An 18,551-nucleotide genomic window follows, 5' to 3' on the forward strand; every position below is an offset into this window, starting at 1 on the left:
AGGTCCCCCTGAAAGACGCGGCTTCTAGCAGGTCTCTTGGTGGCGTGTCCTCTTAACCTACAGCCCTGGATGCTGGGGGGGGGGGGGGGGGGCACACCTCGCCACCACATCCTCCACTGGGGGGGGCCGCCCCTTCCCAAAGGAAAGGGTCCAGTTGAAAGTCTCCTTCCCCCTAGACAATTAATGGCGAAACTGTGTCTGATATCGATCGGCGGAAGAGAGTGCATGATCCCTGGAATAAGAGGCGTCGAAAGAGAGAGAGAGAGAGAGAGAGAGAGAGAGAGAGAGAGAGAGAGAGAGAGAGAGAGAGAGAGAGAGAGAGAGAGAGAGAGAGAGAGAGAGAGAGAGTCTCTCTGAGTACAACCAGGTGGAGAACCATTTTTTTCCAGGTGGGAATCTACAGCGATCCAGGAACCCCCGAATCTTACGTGACTCTCCCGGCAACCTCGGACGGAGGGAGGGACTCCATTTCCTATAATGGGATGGGACGGCTCAAGGTGACAAATGGATAATTAAGGATATGTCTCCCGGGGTTGATGCCGAGGGAGGACAAGCCGCCGGGCGTCGCACTTCCACCCTTGTGGTCAGGGTTCAAACTGGGGAGATGTTTATCAAGGGTGCGTGAGCCACACCCAAGATGGTATCACAGCAGTTATCATATAATCCTCATCTTAGAAAACCATCATTTTCCTCCTTCCTTTCAGCCTTTCTGGCGGCTTTAAGTCTACCCCTCAACTCCTTCCGTGGGGGTCTTCACAGAGACGGGGACTTTTATGGGGGAGACAGTGCTTTAAAAGAGGTGATTTAGGGGTTGTTCTCTGAGGACTAAACCGAGGGAATTATTAAATATCAGACAACAGTTTTCTTGGTTTTGCGTAAAGACGATGACATTTCCCCACTTAAAAAAAAAAGAGAAAAGTTCTTTAGTTATATTTGTGGAAATTCTTTCAAGTGATTCGTCTCAAAGTCTTTCTTGTAACAGGACAGAAATAAAAAAAAACGACAGCTCATTTTCGCGAACTTATCACACTTATAATGACCTGAGTAAAGTGGCAACACATGAAATATGTAAAGGTACATACGGATGTCCTTCACTAGAGAATTACATATGACTAATGACATGACATCAGTGTTGTAGCCTAACAGACAATATGAATTCAACAGGGCCATGTCACCCACTCAGCTCTTACCAAAAGGACATTTCCTCTGCTGCTAATGACACAATCATTACTACACTAAATCATGTACAAACTACGAAATAATATGAGCGATGAAACTGTGAATATAGACAGCATATACGGAAGTTTGAAAAGCTGTATGACGAGAGAAAGTTCAAGAGATGGGGGCCCCCGCGAGTGTAGAATTTTCTGCCTGTACTGTACGAATGGTTAATTACATAGTCTCTCTCTCTCTCTCTCTCTCTCTCTCTCTCTCTCTCTCTCTCTCTCTCTCTCTCCATCACGCCTGTATTTGCAAAAGCTCTCCCTCCCACATGAGGGGGTTGGACCCGCTGAAGTGGGGTGGAGGGGGCTCATTCCTGTTGGGGGGTTGAGTAAGGGGAAGGTCGCCTTCAATTAACCTCCTGCATGACACCGAAAAGAACCTTCTTTTTATCCAGTAACCACTGGGGTGTCCTCGCTTCTTTCTCTCCTCTTTCCTCCCTCCCCTCCGGTCTACGAGTGGAAGGACATACCAAAGACAAGCAATTGTTTGTTGGTACAATCTCCCAGGGGGCCAAATTAGGCGAGGCCGGGTCACGCCCCACAGCTCAGACGGTAATGGTGATAATGAAGAAGATGCGTAGATACTGATGGTGTGTGTGTGTGTGTGTGTGTGTGAGAGAGAGAGAGAGAGAGAGAGAGAGAGAGAGAGAGAGAGAGAGAGAGAGAGAGAGAGAGAGAGAGAGTCTGCATGTGAGTGAGGAGTGAGTGATGTACCGAGGGCCGTTTTCTGCCTTCGGCGATTCTGGTGAGACTTATTTACTCCTAAACCAGGTCTTGGCACGGACATTCTCCTCCTCATTCACCTCATTTCACCTCAACAAAATACAGCGATCGTCATCTGTGTCGCTGACAGACGTACGTAACTGCAGGCTTTCCAAATTACTTTCCCTTGCCATACATCTTGCCTTAATGGCTCAACCAGATTGGTCCTGATAAAGCCAAAATCCGGCGGTGTGAAAGTTCAGCTCTAAATGGCGCTATACGTTACTAGTCAACATTTTTCATCCCATTCGAAAGTCGAGCGAACGCTTTTGTGCACCTTTCACTACCACAGGTCGCTATCAGAAGTGTCAGCCATGAGAACTGATACACTTGTGGGGGAGTCGAAACCCCCCTTTCTCTCCACTTGTCGCTGTGATAAGTGCATCAGCTCATGTTTAGCGCTGCTTGAGGCCACAGTGAAGCCTTATGAGGTGAGGAGAATGCCAGAGATGTGGAGTAAATGTGAAGAGAAAGAAATCTGTCATCACATTCGCCAGGGTCTGTGGCTGAACGACGTTCCGTTCTCTTATCGCGATGTAGAAACATTGAACCACTCGACGAATCCCTCTTATGAATGTCTTAAACCAACAGACGGACGCACGCTGGAGGACCTCTTCATCCGACTGTCAGTGAACAATCATTCTTTCTCTTATCTCCAACTCTTCAGCATCCTTCTAATACCTCAAATATTTTTTCTCTCCCAGGCGAAATCACCCACCGGAATTCGGCTGTCTCGAATGGCTGAGTGAAGCGTCGAAACGATACGCGTCGTTTCAGGACATTTGAATGGATTCTTGCCAAGCTCCCCTAACTGCTCCAGGCATACCACGAGAGACTCCAGGTGTTGGGTGGACGCCACGGTCCTCATGAGTGGGTCGTTGGCAAGTGCGTGGAGGCGCCTGACGCAGATTCCTGAAGAAGAGCGAACACGATCTTGGGCAGCCCAGTGTCGGGCAGGTCTCAGGATCGCGGAAAGACGTCTGTATTCGCTTTCATGAAAACATGCCGGACATTCGTGTCACACAGTGTTGGGGTGGACGAGGCGGTGACATGTCACTTCCAGCTGGTTTTTGGGCGAGGTTTTCAATGCATATTTAGGTACAGGTACACGCGCATACACAAGCGGAGACTCGCTAGTCAAGGAATTTCTTTAAGAATACGAGTAACGAGGAATGCTTTAGGAAATACGGATAACGGAGAATGCTTAAAGAAATACGAATAACGAAAAATGTTGGTCGAATTCTCGTATTCTCTTTTTATTTCCTATAGCAATTCCAGCACTGTACTTTCACGTATATATTTTGTCCTCTCTGAAACCAACAGTGAAATTCCTTGTTCAGGGCTGATAGAAAGGTATGGGCCATTTACGCAGTGATAATCTACATGGTTTTAGAATTATCTTCAACACATGAGGGAGGCCTTCAATTTTTTTTTTTTCCTAGGCGACTGGTGGTCATATAACTTGACGTTCACAGCCTTAATGACCCCAGCAGCTGACAGGCAGGCCTAAAGCCTCCAAATAACCAACACGATACAAAAAAAAAAAAAAGAGAGAAAGAGGGAGAGATTACATGACATATATTCCCCGGGATATGACCTGTCTCTGTAGTTTCTTCGTCCATCCTAGATGAAATGAACCAATTCTTCTATTTCATTTGCTCTCTCTCTCTCTCTCTCTCTCTCTCTCTCTCTCTCTCTCTCTCTCTCTCTCTCTCTTTAGTGTTAGGAAAGGTACAGCATCTCACACGACGTATACCACGTCATTCGTACAGGCCAACACGAAACTACACGCGTCATTTCACATGAACGAAACCTTATGGATTTTTTTTTTGGACGCAAGTTCTGAACGCTACGAAATAAAGAAAAAAAGAATCCTTAATGGCAAATGTCTAATCTTAAAATTTTTTTGTTTGTTGTTGTTAGTGTGTTTAATGGTTCTGTGGACCAATCAAACCAGGGTCGTCCCTTTCCCTCTCTCTCGTCGTCCTGGTATAATTGGTGTAATACGTCAATCAAGATGGAATGATCCGTAATTGATTAATCTGATTAATCTGATTTCTGCGCGTGATCACCGCACAAATAATGAGTAATCAGTTTTGAACTCCGGATGCCGATCATATCTCAGCGGCAGAAGGTTAAGATAGAATAGGTATATTCGTTCAAAGTTCAAAATTCGGATTTTGATCTATTCTCGGCGGCAAGAGGATAACATACGAATATGAACTTCAGTTTAAAATCCGTTTTCTAAACTAATGCCATGAATATGAATTTCAGTTTGAAATCCGTTTTCTAAACTAATGCCTAATCTATCGACGGGAAATTACTATCTATCAGCCTTCCGGGCTTTCTCCTCCAACGCCACACCCCTTTAAACCTTTAAACCAGAGACGCTGGACTAACAACAGCACCTCTGAAGCGAAGAAAACGAGCGTGAGGATCCACAAGGCCTATTAGTGTACAGAAAAAGAAAATGGCTCGTATCCTTTTTCTTCACGGGTGCTCTCGATTGGCTCACGTGTCTCCTGTACTTACAAGACAGAGATGAATAACATGGATAATTTACGATTGTCTGCCTACCTCAGCCTCGTCTGGATCCCCCTACCGTGCATCCTGGATCCCCCTACCGTGCATCCTGGATCCCCCTACCGTGCATCCTGGATCCCTCTACCGTGCATCCTGGATCCCCCTACCGTGCATCCTGGATCCCTCTACCGTGCATCCTGGATCCCCCTACCGTGCATCCTGGATCCCTCTACCGTGCATCCTGGATCCCCCTACCGTGCATCCTGGATCCCCCTACCGTGCATCCTGGATCCCCCTACCGTGCATCCTGGATCCCTCTACCGTGCATCCTGGATCCCCCTACCGTGCATCCTGGATCCCTCTACCGTGCATCCTGGATCCCCCTACCGTGCATCCTGGATCCCCCTACCGTGCATCCTGGATCCCTCTACCGTGCATCCTGGATCCCCCTACCGTGCATCCTGGATCCCCCTACCGTGCATCCTGGATCCCCCTACCGTGCATCAGGGGTTACCAACGTGTATGAGTGGGTGATTTCTAGTCTTCCTTTTGGGTTCCTTTTGCTGACCTCCACTGCTAGGTTGGCAACCCGCTCTCTGGTCTTGTGGTTTCTCTCCCCCTAACCCACCTTTTCCTACTCTCGTGGTCACCCGCTGACCCACTGTTCTTAGTGTGCCTCTCTTGTGAGAGGCAGTCCTGTCCACTCTAGTGCCTCGAACACTTCCAGTTATCTCCCTTGCCATGGTCTTGACCACCCCCCTCCCCCCCACAGCCAGTGCCCAACAGAGAAAGGGCTCCATCATCATCATCATCATCATCCTCACTATCATCTCCATCATCACTATCATCCCCATCATCATACCACTCGCAACATTAATACCATTACCATCATCCCTAAGGAAGAACCCAACTGTACAACTCATACATACATACATATATATGTTCCTATGAGTCCACGGGGAAAATGAAACACGAAAAGTTCCCAAGTGCACTTTCGTGTAATAATCACACCATCAGGGGAGACACAAGAGAGAAATATAACAGACAGTTGATATACATCTCTTGTGTCTCCCCTGATGATGTGATTATTACACGAAAGTGCACTTGGGAACTTTTCGTGTTTCATTTTCCCCGTGGACTCAGGAATATCTCGATCACGCGCAAATTTGTGATCTTTTCCAACATATACATGTATATATATATATATATATATATATATATATATATATATATATATATATATATATATATATATATATATATATTGCCAAAGTTTGAGGCTACACGGTCAGTGTGTTGGGATATACCATATAAGACGTGTGGCTCAGTCTCAGCGTGATTAATGACCTAAATGCTCTCGTATCTATTTGCCAAGTGGAACAGCCTCATAGATCAACCTGTGGACTCAACACACAAAAGGATACATTACTGATGGTACACACACACACACACACACACACACACACACACACACATAATACCTTTCTATGTTCATTTTTTTTTCTTTTGGAATCATTAGTTACATGATGACAATACCAAGCGTAAAAGAATGGCCCGTGACGTGTCATAACCAGTTTGAATCACATCAGTCTGATAGCGGCGATGCTCAGAATATATATATATATATATATATATATATATATATATATATATATATATATATATATATATATATATCATCGACTGAAGCCTCAGTACATTTCAAGCGGTCATACGTTTTATCGTATACCGAATTCTTGCATATGTTAATCACCTCTTCCAAATACAGGGGTTGCTGGTTTGATGACATAGGCCACAACGTACAAAGAAAGAGAACAGTTTCGCCGGGGTGGCGACAGATGGCGCGGAGGGTGGCACCTACGGTGGAGGTGGGCTGTGATACCGTTCACTGTCAGGTATTATTTCTGTCAGTCGGTGGGCGCTGCGAATGGTGGGTTACCTGTAGTGGAAATGTGAAGGATGTGACTTTGTGACTAATTGTGTGTGTGTGTGTGTGTGTGTGTGTGTGTGTGTGTGTGTGTGTGTGTGTGTGTGTGTGTGTGAAAATCCCTTTAGGTGGATATGCCAACATGATTCCGAAGAGAAACGTAATGAATGATATTACGATAAACTTGTTCTAAAAACCTTGATAGAATATAATCAGACACGATTATTATACATTAACGGATGCGCTAATGACACGCAGAAGAATCATCCCAATATGGTCGAAAACTCTAAGATATATCTATATGAAATGAACGTAAATAACTGCTACTTGCTTGTCTTCCATAAACGGTAAATGTAAACAACTGTTGTTCTCCTATCTGTAATCCTTGATATATTTTTACCAAATCACTTATCATCAATAATAGTAGTACAATCATTACCATCTTTATAATCATTATTACCATTAACAACCTATTAACTAACAGAGGGGTCTGTCGTCTGAACCATCAACACACAAACACGTTTAAAACACAAGTATGTGGAACTCCTGTGGACTAACTCGATTATTTCGGTCAGCCTCTATTCACACTGTAATCCTACCACGGTCACAAACAAAAAAACAACATCAAGATATATATCAAGAATCGAAAAGACTCCAACACCTTCCTCAGGTGTTGGGAGGTAATTTCAAGCCCACATACTCTCTCACCATAGATTCAGACTATGGCTCGCTGAGCTTATTCTTTCTGACTGAGGTAGTGAAGGGGATGCGAGGATCTTCGCTACTTTAAAGCCATAACTAAACAAGATTTTTTTTTTTTTTACAGACTTCTGACCCAAAACGAAAGTGAGGTGTATCCAAAACCTTATTTAACGCTACTTAAGGCGTCATTTCAAGCGTTGAAATGTTCATTAATTCGATTTCAGATCGTATCATTTAGATTGAATCCATCATCCCGTTTTCTTTGAAGAAACAAAAGAGCCAAAAAAAATATTCCATCTGAATCTTAATGAATTATTATACATTAACTTCAAGGAGTCTTAACGTACAATGAGACGCTTATCCCTGAAATTCATCTTATAAGATAAGAATAAAATGATGTACGCCTTATCTCTGCGACTGTCGAGAGGGTAAATTAAAAAAAGACAAGTCTTACCTCTCATAGCTTCCGTTTTCTATTGTTCTCGCTCAGCCGAATGATATCGTCTTTCATTAATGGGTTGATTATATTACTTCTATGTCAACTACTCTAATTCCTTTATTATCATCAACTTCAACCATAACTTTATTGTTGACTTTGTTTAAATCATCCAATTCTAACAATGTTCTTCGATACACTCTACAAATTCTAAAAAAAATGCTATACATACACACAGACAGACACATATGTTTACATATATTCAAGAAAAGGTATCTTCCGCTACATTTAAAGTTATGAAACTATTGCCAGGGGGATAATACCTTAGAGTCATCGCTATCCCAGTCAACGAGGTGGGAACCAGTAGTTCAACACATTAACATTCAGGCCACACTGTGTTCTGCCTGACCTCAGGGTAGAAGAAAAAAACCCCATTAATCTGGAAGGAAAAAAAAAAGAAAAAGAAAAAGCGAAATTTATTGCCCATCAGATATTAGGGTTTGAACTACCTGCTGCATTGTTTTCTTGTGTTGATATTTCGCATACAGATGCTCAGCTGTAGTCATCTGAGGCGATGCCTTCCCTCGGAGGTTCACAGAGATGCATTATGATCCTAACTCGTTTTCTTACGAACAGGTTCAGGTGAACGCCCTCACTCTGCGTGATACATTTGACTCTAAATTGCCGCTTAGAGCCGAGACGTGGCGAAAATTGTTATCACCCTGGTCTCGGGGTAAGTATTAATGCAAATCATGGCTGACACCTGTTATTGTATGGACGAAGAGGAGCTGTTAACTGCGAATGACATATTACGAAGGTGTGACTTCAGCGCTGGCGGACCGTCTCCCCCCCCCCCCTCCTCGGCAGAAAACGGTACGAGAGAAAACGGATGTAAGAACAAGGGAGCCTTAACCATTTTCAGGCCCAACCCAGTTATTCACTCATTCTTCCCTTTAGAGTTAGATGATAAATGGGTACGCGGCGCAGGTTCGGACATATATACATATATCTTACAAGCCTGGCTCTGATTTGGGCATAAGTGCTCATAGTTGGAGCGGTGCTTCAAAGAAACTGTATCAATTTGTGACTATTATATTCAATTTTGTTCGTTTCAAATCATTCGAATTTGAGTAGTATATGAGTCTTTAAATCTAATACTAAGATGACGAATCTTTGCTTATTTTCCTTAAAGGTGAAAGTAAGACGGATAAACAATAGTAAAAATAAAGGATAAAATTCTTGATAATTTAAGGGTAAATTACGTTTAAGTTGAAGATATATTATCATTAATCATGTTCTTAGAATACACGGACAAATTTCTAATTAATATATACGTTCTACCTACATATTCATTTGCATATCATGCTACACCAGTTTTGTCAGCCTAATGAGATAGGTATATAGACGTGCTGGAGATCTATCAATTAAAACTGTATTTCCACAATAAAAAAATGAATGTCAACTTTTCATTCAACTCATACATCCTTACATCATTCTCCCTAACTTTCCCACAAATCCCTTAGCTTTGATAACGTCTATTTAGTTGCCTATATATATAGGGAATCCCCTCCCTTCGTGAACTTCCTAGAGAATTCCCTCCCTTCTATGAGTTATACAGAATCCATTCCTCCACTACCGGATGCAATGCAAAATCCATTTCTCTCTCCAGAACCAGGAACGGAGCCACAGATATAGATACACAGAAGTCGGCCATCAACAACTTCTTAAAATAGATGAAAGGGCGACAAGGAAAGACATGGTGACAATTAGTACTTAAGTTCGTCCACTGTGATCCGCCTATTTCGCCATCGAACAAGTAGGTAGGTCTTCTTGAAGATGGAGAACAGACCCGTATGTAACGACCAGGGAGCAAGAGAGAAAACGGAGAAAGTAATCATATGCGGGGGGAGACTCATATGAAAGTAATCACAGCGTAGTGTGCTGGTACAATATTGCAATTTGAACCTTAAGAACCATAATTAATTACTGAAATGATGACCTAAAATGAGTTATTATTTCTTTTTTTTTTTTACCATGAGGGAGATGTCTAACCCAGCCTGTGAGGTTAAGCGCCTGAACAAAACATGAAAAGTAAATGTGTAGCAATATGAAATTATGCACACGTAAGAAATCTAGTGTAGATGATGGACACATCGCCCCAAAAAGTTGTCGCATCCAAAACTACGGTACGTAGGAGGGTAAGGATGGACTCATCTGGAGTCAGAAAATACAGCCTTGCCGAGGGACACTTTTCATATCATATATATACACAAATAGATAGATATAGAGAGATAGATTGAGATAAACAGATAAGTAGATAGATAGATAGAGATAGATAGACAGACAGACAGACAGACAGACAGACAGACAGACAGATAGATAGATAGATAGATAGATAGATAGAGAGAGAGAGAGAGAGAGAGAGAGAGAGAGAGAGAGAGAGAGAGAGAGAGAGAGAGAGAGAGAGAGAGAGAGAGAGAGAGAGAGAGAGACTTTTCCTCTCTGTCTGTCTGTCTGTCTGTTTACCTTGATCTTCGCTGCTTTAAATAAGAATAGGAAGAAGAAGAAGAAAAAAAATGGCGACTTGAATGCAACCCTGAGAAACAGGTTAGTAAAGTGCTGAACACCGGTATCACCGAGGCCGCCCGTTAAGGTCAAGATCACCTGCTTGACCACAGGAGAACCGGACTTACATCCACTCCAGAACTGTGTCGCTGCTGCTGCTGCTGCTGCTGTTCTAATGCCTCGTATAATCATTCCTAAATAGGTATTCGCACCCGCGATATAATCACCTCACATTTTTGATCATTATCCGGCCAATTATAGTCATCCTCCCACTCAACCGCCCCTCGTTTTCTGCGCCGATCCTCCCGTTTTCATGAGCGCCATTCCGACACACACCCCAATTTCTTTACGGATTCTCGCGTGGGTTCGTCGGTATTTGATAGTTATCCTGTCGATTGTGTTTTACTTTACCATTTCTTATAATCATTTCCTGTGTGGTTTTTCGTTTTCTTTAAACATCCTCCGTATCATCACATATTCCTGGTTCTCTTTTGTTCTTTGCTGGCTGAACCGCCTCTCGTTTTCTTTAATAATGCCTTCCCTCCGACTTTTCCCATTTTCCGCACTGCATAGTCGAGGTATGGTCTAACTAGACTTCAGATATATGACGGCAAGCGGACCCAAGGTCTGGAGACCTACGTTTTTTGTAACTCAAAGATGAGATACACAACGCTCTGGGTTAAGTAAATAAGATGTTTCTCAGACTCTGTTTACTACTTGTTGTGCTTTGCGGTTCAGTACTAATAAAAAGAAAAAACAAAAATAACTGTACTATAATACAAATAATAACAATACAAATATTTCATTGTACTTACGTTGTGTATATCATCAACCTGACTGTAATATTTCTCTCTCGTATCTCCCCTGATGATGTGATGATTGCACGAAAGTGCACTTGGGAACTTTATACACTATCATTCACCACGATGCAACTTCCATGACAAACACTGCCCGCTGTCAGCCAGGTCATCTAGGCCTGGAGCCAAGGTCAGGCGTGGCTAAGCAAACACTCCGAACGAGTGGAGCGCAAGTGAACAAGGGGATTCGAGCAGTGACGTTGGTGGACCAGAACATCCAGCCTCCGTCCATCTTGGCCGCCCCATCCTACGTGGCCCTGATTAGCATTCCACCCATGACTGTCCGGTGGCGCCTTCAGCGACAGGGGCAATGTTGATTCGTAATTTATCATGGCTATGTTGATTCGTAATCTATCCATGGGCCATGTTGATTCGTTATCTATGGGCCATGTTGATTCGTAATCTATCAATGGGCTATGTTGATTCGTAATCTATTAATGGGCTATGTTGATTCGTAATCTATCAGGGCTATGTTGATTCGTAATTTATCCATGGGCCATGTTGATTCGTAATCTATCACGGCTATGTTGATATAAAATTTATCCAGTTTAGCCAGGCAACGAAACTGTGTTCTGCATAGCGAGTGATATTCACGAGTAACAATGGTAGTGTATCGTTGAGGGAAATGGGATATAGGATGCGGGGCGTTATTTTGAAGGGTAGCGGGGGCGTTATTGTGGAGGGCAGTGCGTTGTTTGAGGAGGATGAAGGCGATAGTGGTGAGGGTGATGAACATCAAGGAAAAACGTGGGGTTGATGAACGAAAATGGAGGCGAAACATGAGCGAGAAAAACTGACAAGAAGTTATGTAAACTTTAACTAACTTCCTTTGGCAGTTGAGATCTACTTTTTTTTTGTTGTTGTCTTTTGTCTCGTTTCAAAATGACTCGATTCCTTCATTTTACGATCTGCAATACATTGTTAGAAGACTGTTTACGTTCTTGTAGACACGACCGGATTCCATCGCATGTTTGATCATGTGACGTCACACAACAGACGATGCTGTATTTTTGACGACACCGCTCAAAAAAAAAAAAAATAAATAAATAAATAAAAATTGACTATACCGCTCAAAATTTAATTTCCCACAAAATTTTACTATAAAGGTCAGTTAGGTGACATTTTCGCAAGTTCTGTCGACCTAAACTTTTTTCTCGAAAATTACGAAGTATCTGTGTTCTCAGATCTATAGCAAATGCGTCAAATTCGTCGGTTAGGATCCGTACCTAACGATGAACATCTACGGAAACGAAGACTTTAGTGAATTTACGTGTGACGGGAAATGTATTCTACTATTCCAACAGCTGCTATCATGTCTGACAAGAAAAATATTTCGATGGAATTCATCTAAAAAAAAAAAAATTGATTCAGATCTTCGCATGATAAAGATATATACCTAAGTCATCGCTTATTTAAGCCTTAGATCGAGTCTTGGGGGACAGTAAAAGCAACATGGCAATACCCATTAGCGAAAAAAAAAACCCCACACATGGGCAAGGAGGAACGACTTTGCATGGACCAGTGAGTGCACCCCCCCACTCCATTATCTATGGGTAACACCCTCCCATTATCTATGGGTAACACCCCCCATTATCTATGGGTAACACCCCCCCATTATCTATGGGTAACACCCCTCCATTATCTATGGGTAACCCCCCCCCATTATCTATGGGTAACACCACCCCCCCTCCCCCACCCCATTATCTATTGGTATGGTAAGGCGGTAAGACATACCCATCTGTGAGACGGGGTTATGGTAATGTGTCATGCCATGTGTCATGCCATGTGTCATGCCATGTGAGGTTTGGAGGTTATTCCCAGACGCCGAAGGAGACCTGACCGTGGAGGGGCTAGGTGTGCCCTCCATGGTCACCTTCCAATGGGCAGAACTCATGTATAGCCAACAGGATCTGCCGGTCCAGAGGTGAGGTTCCTTGGCCCACTATGACGTTAAGAAGTTTGGTGGTGTTTTAAATTATCTGTTAACACATTGCACTGCCAGGGGTAGACCACTCCTCCTCCCTGAAGGGTGGATATGGAACGCCAAAAGACCATGAAATGGGGGCTTTTAGCAAAAGGGGGAAAGGGGAGGGCCGAAGAAACCGAGAGGGAGTAAAAGGAGAGACTTGTTTGAATTACCGCACGATGCAAGGGGTGGTTGGGTGAGGTTAATGGATGAAGCTAGTGGATTAATGCTTTCTCCATATATAATCCAGTCCCATCCACAGATATCCCGAGGGAGCGTTGCCACTCGGTCACCTTAAGAATTAGCCTCTGTTGATCCAGTGACCAGGATGGTGAGACAGGCTTGGTGTACAAGTCATCCTCGACTTTCCGTTTCTAGTCGGCATGTTGACTCAAACAGACACACTCTCGCCTTTAATGCCGGGTGTGTGTGTGTGTGTGTGTGTGTGTGTGTGTGTTTGCTCGCCTTGATCCGCATAATGATTTTCGGGGGTGCTATCTTAAACCTCGTGACATCTAACTTAACCATCTAAACCTACTACGTTACCTAAACCTTCCCTCCCTCAGCCATGCCAGTAGACCTTATCGAGTACCCTCTACCTGAAAGCGTGTCACGTTACCTAACGCAACACAACCACGTTACCAAGGGCCTCTACCCTCGTCTTGCTGCCCTTAACCAAACCACCTTACCTTACTTACCTTACCTTATCTTCCTTTCAGATACAGTAAAGAACCCTCGTCTTGGAACACTGGGTGTTGTACCTGAAGGTTAATTTCACACCCCGTCTCCTTCCCTGCTGGCTGGCTGGCTTATGGTCGTGGGTGCAAATGACAAAAGGCATATATTCCATTTTTACGATCTTTCTTTAATAGCTGACGTTGCCACTCTCGCCATGTGCTTAAAAATGATATAATAAATTTGACGGACTGTATCACTATTAAATAAAGATACGTTATATATTTTTAGATAAATAAGAAAAAAGAACTAATTCTCTTTAGTGGTAATTATCAAAATAAAAAGGAACTTGGTGACACATACACTGAATCAAACTCAACATTGGACTGAAAAGTGATTGCCAACGTAAATATGAAATACGATAGGATGAAACTGGAAATGGGACAATCAAAACTAATGATTTACTACACATGATGATGCGATTAAGACCCTTACCATGTGGTCACCAATGGTAGTCGCCATCTTGATTGTTGACATCCGGGCTTCGACTGACGCATGCGCAGTTGTTATTACCAGATTATTTTCCCCCTAGGACAGTGAAGTCATACTTAGGAAAAAGAATGACAAAATTTCTCCAACTTGAGCGTTCAAATGACGAGAGTTTTTCGATCAGGTGTCAATGATTGGTCCCTCCAGTGATATCGAGTATATTGCTAATTCCTGATTGGCTGTTCAAACACGACTCCGTGATTGAATGTAAAAGTAACCCTGATTCGTTCTTTCGGTGATACACTTGATCATACTACCCTGTGATTGGCTGCGCCGAAGACACTGAGGCCGAAATTACTGCCTGATTGGTCGGTTCGAAGCTCCTTGGAGCAAACCATATGTACCCTTCAGTGTTTCGTACCCAAGTGTGTTACTTCACAGCATCGGCTCGTTGAACTCGGGCGAGCTACCTAGGTATTAGCCCGGGAAAATCTTTCATGCAGGTATGTAAACTGCACACACAATGTATATATTTCCATGTACATACCACAAGACCCGACATAGCATGTTGTATGCTGTAGTGAGTGTTGTAATCACCTTTAACAAAGATACAAAACAATAACCTCTTCGTAAACTACGAAATGTAATACGTAAAAGACGATGTTACACGCAAACATGAACTTAATGTTGAATATTAATCGAGCATGTTAACTAATAGGCGATTATTATAATCCTCTGATTACTGAAATTATAGTAATTCAATCCAGGAATAAAGTACATTATTTCTGTGAGCAATCTGTATCTCCCTCTCTCTAGTACAGTACCTGTATTTCCCAATATTGGGTGACATGACCTGATTCATCCCTTTTGCCGAAATCCTTGTTCATAACACGTTCTTCACACCACTGTTACGTATTCAGAATGTTGACCCCCCCTCAGCACACCTGGTCAATACGGTCTTAATATTCCTAAAAATCACAAAGGGACGCATCCAATACCTTTAAGAGCGTTACTGTACTTTTCAGAATCATCATTCGCAAGTGTTCTGATACCCGAGCTAACAAATGATCCGTAAACTCATGTCATTCACCTCATGTGTCTGTCTGTACATGTGGACATGTTCTGAAGTCATGTCATTCACCTCATGTGTCTGTCTGTACATGTGGACATGTTCTGAAGTCATGTCTTCCGCCTGACGAGTCGGTCTGACCTTGTGTACATGCTTCATGGTGTCATGTCACTCACCTCAACCTCACGTGTTTGTTTCACCTGTAATGTGGTCAAGCCACTCACCTCACGTGTTCGTTTCACCTGTACTGTGGCCAAGCCACTCACCTCACGTGTTTTTTCACCTGTACTGTGGTCATGCCACTCACCTCACGTGTTCGTTTCACCTATACTGTGGTCATGCCACTCACCTCACGTGTTCGTTTCACCTGTGCTGTGGTCAAGCCACTCACCTCACGTGTTTGTTTCACCTTGTGCAGACGCCTGGCGGTCAGGTCACTCACCTCGAGAGTCTAATATGATCCCCCCGTACCTCCTCTGTGGTCAGGTCACTCACCTCGCCAGTCTTCGGGACACTTGCATACGCTTTTTTTTTTTTTCTAAGGTGGTCGGGTAGTTCACCTCACCCACCTCGTATACATACAATGATTTAAAGAAGGTTACCTCACTGTCGCCATGGCATTATGTACCTTAATTCAAGTAATTTTTTTTTTTTTAGGGGCTCACCATCTTACACATATAGATGTCCCCCTTTTTTGTGTGTGGTCAATCCTGTCTCTTCAATCGACCCCGAGGCTTCCTCAAGGGGATCAACACACAGTATCTGAATCCTTGATATTATGTCTCTGTTCTATAAGTCACCAATGTTTTCTCCCCCTTATCTATTCGCCTTTTTTTTAATCAGTCTGTCTTTGACCACCAAATGCCTAGGAATGAGGCTAGTGTTCTGCCACCTACGAGGAAGGTAACTGGTTGTACCAGGAGGGTAACTGGTTGTACCAGGAAGGGTAAGTGGTTGTACCAGGAGGGTAAGTGGTTGTATAAGTAAACTACTCAAGTGGTAAGCCACAAGTCTTCTAGACGGGTGCAGTGCCTGTGCAACAACGAAGACGAGATCCTTCGTATGTACAAGATTCTTTACATGCTTTTCCTTGGTCATATTCAACATCCACAACCCACTACGTCTCTCCTACCAGGTCCACAACCTACAACTTCCCCCCCCCTCCCCTCCCCTCCCCCGTGCCCATAACTTCTCCCTCCACCACACCCACAACCTACAACTCCCTCCCCCACCACCACTCCTACAACCTCCCGCTTCTCTACCCCCCCTAAACCCTCATCACCCTCTTACGTAACACTCGCCTTCCACCACAACCACACACCACACCTTACCATGTGTGCACGCCATAACTCACCTCACCACACCTACAAGGCATGCCCACTTCTCTCTCCAAAACATTCATTAAACAGCAAATCTGGTTCCGCTTATGGCGCAAGACCTATGAAAAAAAAAAAATGCTAAAAAACAAAGGTAATAGGAAATTTTTCAACGTTTTCTTCCGCAAATGAATGTAATCTTCATAACAATATTGTAGGCTGTTGCATCTCCCAGACATGCTGGTGTGGAGTCGAGTATAGAAGAGAAAGGAAGAGAACTATTTCTTGCCCTAGGATGACCTCAGCTGACCTCCGGAGTCACCATTGTCTGCATTGTATAGGATTGTCTACGAAATACTGAAGTATAATTAGTATTTGGCGCGACTGGAAAGATACAGACAAGAGACAGCGCGATGACCGACCACTACCCAAGAACATTAAGGAAAAACAAAGAATTCAAGTGAAGGATGTGTAGGAATTCAAAGGAATTCAGAGGCTGTAATGCACCTGTACCACGCCACTGAACTGGGAATGGAGAAATAACAGCACAATAGAAAAATATCTAAACATAAAACTACAATAACACCATTGAAAGAAGAATAAGTACCACAATATTATTCACAGGTGGAAATACTTCATTAGAACAGCGAGACAGGTGTTATGTGTTGAATACCCCACCATGATTATCCTCAAATCAGAGCAACAATCAAAAATCAGAGCTGGACGGTGTATGGTAAGGATACTCACCTTAGAGGAGAACTTGCAAGTCTTGCATAGCACACGACATAGCCTCCACCCTCGCAGCCACAGGCACTTCCCCCACCACCCCACTCACGTACCGCACAAATACGTAAACACTGTATCCACCTCACCAGTACGCACTGACTGACACCACCCAGCCAAGTTGGTCGCACAAGACTCTATGCAAAATCTGGGAGCCGTGCGATTTTGGTCATCCCGTTAGTTAGTTCCACATAAACAAAGCTTATCGTCCTCGACAGTTCCTTTTATCTTTTTGTTTTTATCAAACTTTTGATTCACACGACTGTCACCACTGTCAGGCTAGATTCGCGACGAATCACTCGAGAATGTGCGGGTTGGCTGGGGGATCGCCAGTGACCAAGCAACGTACAGAGGTGCCGGAATATGCCCGAGCGAGACTGTGACTTGCTTCACCTACGTTCCCGGCCCACCAACTACTGCCAACCACACCCGCCACTCCACACACCCCTCGCCCCTCACACAACACCCCACCCTTGCCCACACAACGAGGCAGAATTCAACACCACAGTCCCGTACCTACAATACCCCTTCCAACTGATCAGAATCTGTACACTGAGACGGTCTTTTGAGGGGGACGATATTAAGCGGACGAGAAATGATACGCGCGACGGGCGCTCTGGCAACAGTGCGATCGGTTCGCCCTGGTGACTCTTGCAACCTAGCCTTGCCGACCGTCGACTGCCCACGCTGCTAACGGTAAGATCCCTCCAGGTGAACATGGCTATATATTTCTCCACATTGAGGGGAGGGATTGATGCCATGCACTTTATTGCTGATGTTTTTAACGAGCCACGGCTGTTGGCGGGAGGCTAAGCTGGTGTGATCTGCAAGTCAAACGAGAAGTTTGGTCTGGGGGAATGCGAATTGGCGCCTTCAGGTTAGGGCATCCATGTGTGTGTCTGTGTGTGTGTGTGTGTGTGTGTGTGTGTGTACTTAACGGTGGTCAACATACGACCTCAAGGCGACTGTATCACAGCAGGCGAGCTGTGTTGTTATACGGCTAATGCTGGCTGTCAGTCTGTAACTACGTACGTACGTACGTGGTCCTGGAAGACGGGGGGCGGGCGCCACCAAATAGAATGGAGGTCGTCGTGAGGGAGGGGGGTCAAATTGCCACCTGGTGCCTCCCACGCATCTCCGCTCCTAGCACTGACTTACCCTCCTCCATAAAAGCCAACTTCGCTCAGTTAACACATCGGTGCTGACCATCCCCCCCCCAAGGGGGGGGTCATCATCTCTACTACCGTTACACTGACGA

General features: G+C 44.1%; 1 protein-coding gene across 2 annotated transcripts in view; it reads right to left on the reverse strand.

The window, feature by feature from the left end:
- The window catches only part of LOC139762493 (uncharacterized), a 130,834-nt gene extending 113,148 nt beyond the window's left edge, over positions 1-17,686 (reverse strand). Inside the window, exon 1 of one of the 2 annotated variants that reach the window (XM_071687449.1) lies at positions 17,258-17,686. The gene's annotated coding sequence lies outside the window, so the exon portion shown is untranslated. The remainder of the gene's footprint in view (positions 1-17,257) is intronic. The other variant, XM_071687451.1, reaches the window with a different exon arrangement.
- Between the last annotated feature and the right edge of the window lie 865 nt (positions 17,687-18,551).

Source organism: Panulirus ornatus, chromosome 43 (genome assembly GCF_036320965.1).
Source record: "Panulirus ornatus isolate Po-2019 chromosome 43, ASM3632096v1, whole genome shotgun sequence".
Classification (NCBI taxonomy): domain Eukaryota; kingdom Metazoa; phylum Arthropoda; class Malacostraca; order Decapoda; family Palinuridae; genus Panulirus; species Panulirus ornatus.